Raw genomic sequence first — 9940 nt, 5'->3', positions numbered from 1 at the left:
GGCCTCAGAGACAAATATTGAAAGCTTTTCTGTAATCTACTGCATTCTGTATGTTCAGGATGTGGAATATTTAATTGTTATTTTTACTGTATGTCTGCAACCTACATTTGTAGTACTTGATTCAACCAATGCCAAAAAAATTCCCTTTCTTCCCCTCACTGCTTGTTTCTACATATCTATCTCTATCATATTTATATCAGGTTTTACCAAGTTTGTATTGTAATCGATTTATACATGACTGCATTCTCACTTTACGAAATATGTGTAAGCTATTGGGTTTTTTTATTTAAGAGAGATTATTTAAAGTAGACCAGTCATGTGCAAACAGAAAAGAAAACAATGTGCACAATGCCAAGCTTGAGCCTCAGTTGCATGTAAAGAGTACTACTGAGTAAGAGGTTGTTAGAAGAACCCTGCTGTTTTAGGATGCAGTCCTCCTGGTCAGGATGGCCATTCTAAGCACAGCCATAAAGGTACAACTTCCTCTCCCCAGCAGGGCCTCCAGCTCTCTGCCTTACTCCATCTGAAGAATATCTTTAGACATAGAGGCCCCTAATTACGTTTGCTATATGGCCCTTGACACAGCTCCCTGCTAGCTCTCCCCTCCTTACACCTATAGGATAATTAGGTACCGTGTTGCCATTCATATGATAGAAGTTTGCTGTTAAATGTAAAATAAGCATTCTAAAAGATCCTAGTTCCAGTCAGTTATGAACACCTATCCTGGAAGCTCCACACCCAACCCTTAATGGCTATATAGCCTTTAATCTTTCTGATCAAATCTGAACTAGCTCTTGAAATGGTCCTGGAATGTTTAATCTCCATGCTTACTGCCTTCCAGAACCTGCATCTTGTCTTTTGATTCTTTTGCCTTGGTGGGCTGGTATTGGTTGAACCTTGAGAAAAGAGGAGAACCACAAGAGGTTTCAGGAGGAATAACAACAATAAAAGATATAAAGGAAATAAGACAGGAGAGGAAAATAAAGTATATAACAGTGTGAGTCCTTGGAAGATCAAGAATGCTTATGAACTCAAAAATCATGAAAAACACAAATAGAAATCAAGAAATGCTAAAAATGCTTGAAATGCTGGGCTAAGTTGACAGTAAAAAGCTCTTCATAATATTGTATGGTGCATCCAATTTGAAAAAGAAATTAAATTGATAATGTTTGCAAATGACATGAGTTATGTAGAAAACACTTAAAATAATAGAACAGATGGAATTCATTGATTCAATACAGATTTAGGATGCAAGATCTGAAGAAAAATGTACACTTTGTCCCATTTATAATAGCATTAAAATAATAATATAGTTAAAAATAAATTTAACCAAGTGGGTGAAAGTGGTGTGCATTGAAATATTTAGTATAGTTATGATAAAAAGATTTCACAAATAATGGAAGGCTGTTTCTTGTTTATGTATTGGAATAATTGTGATTATTATAGTGTTCATATTACCAAAAGCAAGTGACAGTAATTACATAAAAAATAACTATTTTCTAAAATTTGTAAGAACTGCAATATACCCTCACTATTCTATATACTCTTAAGATTAATTGTAAAAACATTCCTCTAATTAATTTAAAAAACAGGATGAAGACACAATAATCAAAATAATATTTTATTTATATTAAGACAGTTGTGTTGAATGCCGAAAGAAGCAGAAATATTCAAAAATGACTACAATCAAAGGTGGTAAATAATCTATAACTAGATTGTTAGGAATATTAGTGCTAGTAAGTGTATAGTCTAATCAATAAATGGTGCTAGAAGAAAATGACTGTATTCAGGCAAGAAGGTAACATTTATCCTTGAGATATATATATATAATCTCTAAGTGAAATAAACACCATAACATGAAAAACGTGTGAAACTACTAAAAAGAAGCTGGAGCCTCAAACAATCAGTTCTTCTCTATATTTTGATTCATGATCTTCTGTAATAGTTTTCTTCTCTTGCAAAAAGAAGACGGCATTGGAGGGAGAAAAGGTAAAGGAGGATCATTTATTTATATTTAAAATTTTAAAAATGAAAAATAACTCATGAAGTTCTAGAGACTTGAATCAGGTTGATATTATATTATAGAGTATAGTTTTAGACTTTGGCATAGGTTCTACCTGTTTCCTCTCAATCAGATATATTAATATATGTGACAAAAATGTACTAAGGTATTCTGACCTATTAACAAAAAATTTTAGTCATTTTTTAAATAAACATTTGAAAGGGTAAAAACTTCTGTAAATAAAAATTATTTCTAATATCTTGGTTTCTGATCTTCCTGTTCTTTAAATTTACATACTTCTGAATAAGGTCTTGAAATGTAGCTCAGTGAAAGAGACAACTCACAGTGTGGTGGTTTGAATATAGATGGTTCCCATAGACTCAAGTGACTGAATGCTTGACCATAGAGAGTGGCACTATTATGAGGTATGGCCTTGTTAGAGTGGGTGTGGTCTTATTAGAGGAAGTGTTCCACTACAGAGGCAGGCTTTAAGGACTTATAAGTTCAATTTTAGCCACTGTGTCATAGTCTCCTTCTGTTGCCTGTGAATCAAGATGCAGAATTCCAGATCCTTCCCCAGCACAATGCCTGATGCTTTCCAATATGGGAATAATGGACTAAACCTCTGAAATAAGTCAGCACTAATTATATGTTTTCCTTTATAAGAGTTGCCATGGTAATGATTTCTCTTCCCTGCAATAGAAACCCTAATTAAAGCACACAGTATATATTAGTTCCCTTTCCTATTTGAAATTAGAGATGGAAATCTGCTCTTCAAACAAGAATGAATTGGACTGAAAGCCACAAACACTGATCTATGCTGCATTTTGACTTCTAAGATCCATGGGTATTTAGCATAAATTAGTTATCTAGATGACTATTTTAGCATTGACAATGATGGTAACTATATTTTATTTATTTCCTTAAATTATTTGTCTCTTTTCTAGTTACTTATTACCTATACTATTCCAGCATAAAAAGTAATTGCTAAATTAATATTTATTATCTTAATTTTGTACATGGAAAATTATTATTATAAGCCAGATAATGTAAAGATTAGAGGAAATACAATTTGGATTTATTATTTGTCTTATGTTCCACTTCAGGCTAGTTGAGATATTTCTGGTTCCCTCTACATTCTATGTCTTCTGAAAATTGAATGCTCACATGCCACTATATGCTTGTTGTGTAGACTGGAGTGGTTAAAACAGCTGAGGCTATACAGGTTCTCTCAACTCCCCCCATGCTGAGCATTATAATATATAATCTTCTGAATAATTTTAATGACAGAATTAACTGGTACATACCCCTTTAAATTGAACATTCTTGTTCATTTATTTTATTTTAGATAATTAACCTTTTTCAAATGAATGATTATACTACACAAACTTCTCAAAAAATTGTTCTGTTCATTTCTTTGCTTGTTTGTTTGAGAAAGAATCTCATTAGTCAGAATTTTTATAGTTGATAGCTTTTAAGTCTATACAAAAAATTTACATTCATTGGTAATATAACAGGTGGAGTAATATTGAGGGTGTAGGCTATATTTAAGAAACTGGAAAAAAAAGGAACAAAGAAACATGAGGATGTAATGATACTTTAACCAATAAATATCAAACATCCCGCTACAGAATCTAAACCCAATACTCTTTTTTTATTCCCTCTTTCTCATTATGGGATTTCTTGAAAACTTGGTTTTAACTAGGGGACTCACTGGTGAAAGGCATAAAGGATGTTCCAAGCACAAGTTTATTTTTTTTATCATTTTGTTATTTACAAATATTATTCCTTCCTTGATATTTATTGAATGGAAATGCTCTAGCCTTTCATTTTATAGTATAAAAAACAATCTAATTACATAAATCATTTAATGAAATTGGTTTAGGTAAATCAATATTCTGTAATTTTCACATGTATATTTTTATTTTCATGTTTTAATGAAAATCCATGTAGTTTTATAAAAAGCCCATGTTGTGCAACAAGACATATATAAGATGAGCCTCAAAGGAGCACCCATTGCCATCCTGTAGTAAGCTTTGTATGCCACTTAAGTTGGTAATTCTGCAAAAAGTTGCCTAAAAAGCCATCAAATGTAAGAGAAGAGAGAGAAGAAGGCATAGAAACATAGATCAGAATATAGCAGACCTGTTTTGATTTTTATTCTTAACATTAAGAAAGAGAAATATTTTATATTATTGATAATACACTCTTTTCAAAATTTCAGATACTTATTATGTTTGTCTAGATCAAATTCCACAAAGTGTATGAACAATAAGGTACAAATATTTTATATATTAAGTATTTCTATATGCTCTAAACTATTGATGCATGAACATTTTTGCATAGTCTTAGAAACCTATCAGCTATCAACATACTGATCTATATGCTCAAGCCTCTGTTATAGGATTGCATTTACTATTTGATTAGGTTCAGTTATATTTTGCATGTAGAAATAATGTCTACTTCATAACTGGTTGATAAATGGTCATGAATATACAGTAAAGAGACAGATAAATTATTTCAACTCTAAGTTGTATATTTTTAGTTTTTTTTTTATTCACAAAGATATATTTCATTTGTCGCTATCATTTCTTTCTGCAAAGTGTTTTTTCCTGTTATGCATACTTTAAGTATTGTCTTATGTACTATGTAAGCATTCTATCACTGGATTACATTTACAAGCCAATATTTTACTTTTTATTTAGAGACAGGATCTCATTAAGTTACCTAGGCTGGCATTCAACTTTTACTTTCCTTGCTCTCAACTCACAGGAATTATAGACTCAAATCAGTAGGCTCTGCTTTCTTCTATTTCTTGTAGACATTATTACAGTTGAGGGTAACAATATCTCAACATGATCAATGCACACAATACTTATCATTTATCTCGAAGAGTCTCATGCCATTCATAAAATAATTCTATCTAATAGTAGATGTTAATGCAAGAATTTAGCTGGATTTGAATTTTTGACTATAGATAATTATAGTTAGACAAAGTAATTTATATTTTATAAATAAATATCAAGTTGCTGATGGGATTCATTGAAATACCTGCTTGGTTATCTATGCTTACCTATAAATATACACTAAGATGAGAATTTAAGCTTTCTAACACTTGTAATTCTTATATATGAAGAATGTAATTTCTTGGATTAACAACATTAAATAATATAGACATATTTTCTTCATTTTTGGATGTTTTAAATTTTACATGAATATATATGAGAATGCTTGAATAAGCCATATCTACATAATTATATGTTTAATCTATAGCTACTGAGACAACTAACAGTGTGCATTTACAAATTCCTTTTGTTCTCTTTAACAACAACTATATATTTAAGATTCAGTTATAACCACAATCTCAACAGCTTTCCCAAAGGGCCAGGGGTTCCAGGTAAGACTATAACCTATGCCCACCAACTACTCTTAAAGTACACCCAACAACAATAAACTGCACCCCAAACCCTAGGCTACATATTCTAATCTCTGAGAGCTTTGCCTATGTCCTATCAGTTCTAGAAACCCTAGAGACTTCACACACACACACACACACACACACAAACAGAGGTCACAAAGGTCAACAAAACCACTGTGAAACTGAAGACCATCTAGTCACAAGACTCCATCCCACTTAGGCCAGAAGACCAAAGATCAAACAGAAACCAAGAGAAACACACACAGACACACAGACACACACACAAACACACACACACACACACCCATCTAACAAGGATGAACTCAAAAATCAGCACCTAAACCTATAATAATCTCAAATACAATGACTGGAAGTAAACATAAGAATATAATATACAACAGCCAGGGCAATATGGCACCACCAGAACACAGCTGCCCTAATTCAGTAAGCCCTGAATACTTCAACATAGTTGAAGCACAAGAAAATGACCTTAAATTCAACCTTATGAAGATGATAGGTGCTTTTAAAGAGGAAATAAGTAAATGGCTTAAATAAATACAGTCAAATAAAAGCAAACAGGTTAAAGAAATGAATAAAACTGTTAAATATCAGAAAATGGAAATGGAAGCAAAAAAGAAAACATAAGCTGCAAGAATCCTGGAGATGGAAAATCTAGATAAGCAAGAACAACAAACACAAGCACCACCAACAGAATACAAGAGATACAAAAGAGAATCTCAGGCATAGAGGGTATGATAGAAGAAACTGATACATTAGTAAAAGGTAATATTAAACCTAAATGTTCTTGTCAGAAAACATCTAGGAAATCTGTATATCTACTAATCTAAGAATAATATGGATAAAATAGGAGAAGATTCCCACACTAAAGAACCCAAAAATATTTTCAACAAAATCATAAGGGAAAAGTCTCTTAACCTAAAGAAAGAGATGCCTATAAACATACAAGAAACTTATGGAAAAACAAATAGATTGGAACAGAAAAGAAAGCCTCCCTACTACATAATAATCAAAATAAAAATGTACAGAATAAAGAAAGAATATTAAAACCAACAAGGGAAAAGGCAAAGTAGCAAATAAATGCAGACTTATAGAATCACATCCAACTTCCCAACAATGACTCTAAAAGCCAGGAGATCCTGAATAAATGTCCTGCAGTCTATAAGAGAACTACTGATGCCAGCTCATAAGACACTCAGCAAAACTATCAATCACCATAGAAGTAGAAAATCAGACATTACATGAATAGCCAAGTTCAAACAAGATCTGTCTAAAAATTCAGGTCTACAGAAGATACTAGAAGGAAAACTCCAACCCAAACAGACTAACTGCATCTAGTAAAATAAATGAAATAAATAAACCCACATCAGCAAACCAAAATAAGGGAAGCACATAACACACACACACACACACACACACACACACACACACACACACACACACACCATTACTGACATAAAAATTACAGGAGGTAACAATCAGTGGACATTAATATCTCCCTACATCAATGTAATCAATTCTCCAATAAAAAAAAAGATAAATCTAATAAAATAGGTATATAAACAGCACCATCATTCTGTTGCATACAGGAAGCACACTTCATCAATGAAGACAGGAATTATCTCAAAGTTTACCAAGCCTGCTGGAGTAGCCATTCTACTATCTAATAAAATAGACTTTAAACCAAAATTAATCAAAAGAGATGGGGATGGACACTTCATACTCATCAAAGGAAAAATCCACAAAGATGGCATTTAAATTCTGAACATTTATATCGTAAATACAAGGACACCCACATTTGTAAAAGAAACATTACTGGGACTTAAATCATACATTAATCCCCACACATTAGTAATGGGAGACTGCAAAACACCACTCTCACCAAGGACAGATAATTGAGACAGAAAAAAACAGAAATAAAGAAACTAACAGATGTCATGAATTAAATGGAACTAACATATATATATATAACTTTTCACACAAACACAAGAGAATATGCCTTCTTCTCAGCACCTTACGGCTAACATAATAGAAGCAATTATGCTGCATATAAGAATATCAATGTACTCAATTCACGAATAAGAATACAGAGTCTAATAGAATGGATGTTTAAATAGGACCATCATTCTGCTTCATACAAAGATAGACATTACCGTAGAGTAATGGGCTAGAAAAAGATTTTCCAGGCAAATGGAACCAATCAGGAAACTGGTGTAGCCATCCTAATATCTAATAAAAATAGACATTCAATAAAATTAATCAGAAGACATTGTGAAGGATACTACATAACAATGAAAGGAATAATCAACTAAGATGAACCAATACACTTAAGAGAAGTAGAAGGCAGGAAATAATCAAAGACAAGACTTAAATCAACAAAACAGAGATGTAGAGTACAGTGCAAAAATATCAACAAAATAAAAAATGTGTTCTTTTAGAAAATCAATGAGGTAAACAAACGCTTAGTCAAACTAACTGGAAGGCAGAGAAGGAATATCTAAATTAACAAAGTTAGAAAAAATGGAGATATAACAACAGACACCTAGGAAATCTAAAGAACAATTAGGCCTTACTTCAAAAACCTGTATTCCACAAAATTGGGAATTCACAAATAACTGGTGGACTTTTTTGATAGATACCACTTACCAAAAATAAATGAACACAAGATACACAATTTAAATAGACTTCTAACAACTTAGAAAATGGAAGCAATCATTAACACGGGACCAGATTGCTTTAGGGAATAATTCTACCAAAGCTTCAAAAAAGAGCTAAAACTAAAACTCTTTGAACCAGTACACACAATAGAAACAAAAGTGACGTTGCCTAATTCATTTTGTGTGGCCATCGTCACACTGATACATAAACTACACTAAGTCTCAACAAATAAGGAGGATTTCTGACCAAGTTCCTCTATGAACTGTGATGGAAAAATACTCACAAACAGAATCCAAGAACATATAAAAAACTTCATCCACCATGATCAAGGAAGCTTCATCCAAGAGGTAAAGGGATGATTCAACATGTAAATATCTGTCAATGTTATTCACAATGCAAACAAATTGAAAGAAAAATATCCCATGATTATATTAGATGCTGAAAGTGTCTTTAAAAAAATGCAACATTAATTCTTGTTAAAAATCTTGAAGAAATCATAAATACAGGGGACATTCTTAAACATAATAAAGGCAATATACAGCAAGCTGATAGCCAACATCTAATTAGCTGGAGATAAACTTAAAATAATACCACAAAAATCAGGCACAAGACAAGAATGCTCTTATTCTCCATATGTATATTTAATATTGTACTTAAAATTTTAGCGAGAGCAATAAAACAACTAAAGGATATCAAGAGAATAGAAATTAGAAAAGAAGAATCCAAAATATTACTGTTAGCTGTTTATATGGTGGTATACACAAGTGCCCAAAAAATTCAACGAGGAAAGTCCTAAGGTTGATAACCGCATTCAGCAAAGTGACAATATACAAGAGTAACTGAAAAATATCAGTAGCCCTCTTATATATAAACTATAAACAGAGAAAGATACCAGAGAAAAAAATAAACTTCTCAAAAGCCCCAAAGAGTATAAAGCGTGTTGTAGCCATTATTCTTCTCAGCCCTAAGCTACAAGAATAATGACTCATAAGACTTAGAGTATAGTAGAGGGATTGGAGCATACTCTACTCATCTTTTAGGTTTTAATTCCAATGGAATATGACATATGAAAAATGAAAATGTAACATAAAATATATGTTATACTGAGACATTTATTATATGAGCATGTGGAAAAAAGGAAAGGAGGTTGTACAGAGAGATAGAGATAGAGAGAAAGAGAGAGACAGAGAGACAGAGACGGACAGACAGATAGACAGAGACAGAAGAGGAGAGGGAGAGATACAAGAAAGAGAGACAAGAAAAGGGAGAGGAGAAGGTTAAGAGAATAGATGATGGAGAGCAATAGGGAGAGGTGGGTGGGTTTGTCCTTTTATAATCCTGGGTAAGGTATTGCCTAGTGGCAGGTAGGCAATGATTTCACAGGTTGCTAGGCATATTGGAGCAGAATCCTAACAGTAGGTCTATCTGTACCCAAAATCTTCAAGAGGCCTTCCCATGTCAAAGATGATTATCAACGGTTTGGATGTAATACACAGATTTTCTTCTCCTCTGGAAAAAAATTTAAAATCTCCTCCCTGATGCAACATACCTCAATTCTTCCATTCTGGAATTATGACTTTTATAGGCTTATCTAATTCTGCAGAAATTTCAAATTTTCAGTGATAACAGCTGTGCTACCAGTTTCATTGATTCTTAAAAAAATTCAAAGTCAATAAAGAACCATTTAATCTTTCCCTAGCATATTCCTTATCCCACTTCTATCCTATGAACATATCTTTTAAATTCTTGTTTGGTCTCTCCATAATTATTTGACCTATAAGATTGTAAGCTATACCTATAATAATTTCTGTGTCATAATCTCCAAAAACCTGTTTTATTCCAAT

The sequence above is a fragment of the Acomys russatus genome, chromosome X, assembly GCF_903995435.1.
Source record: "Acomys russatus chromosome X, mAcoRus1.1, whole genome shotgun sequence".
NCBI classification, from domain to species: Eukaryota; Metazoa; Chordata; class Mammalia; order Rodentia; family Muridae; genus Acomys; species Acomys russatus.
This window is presented reverse-complemented; position numbering follows the sequence as displayed.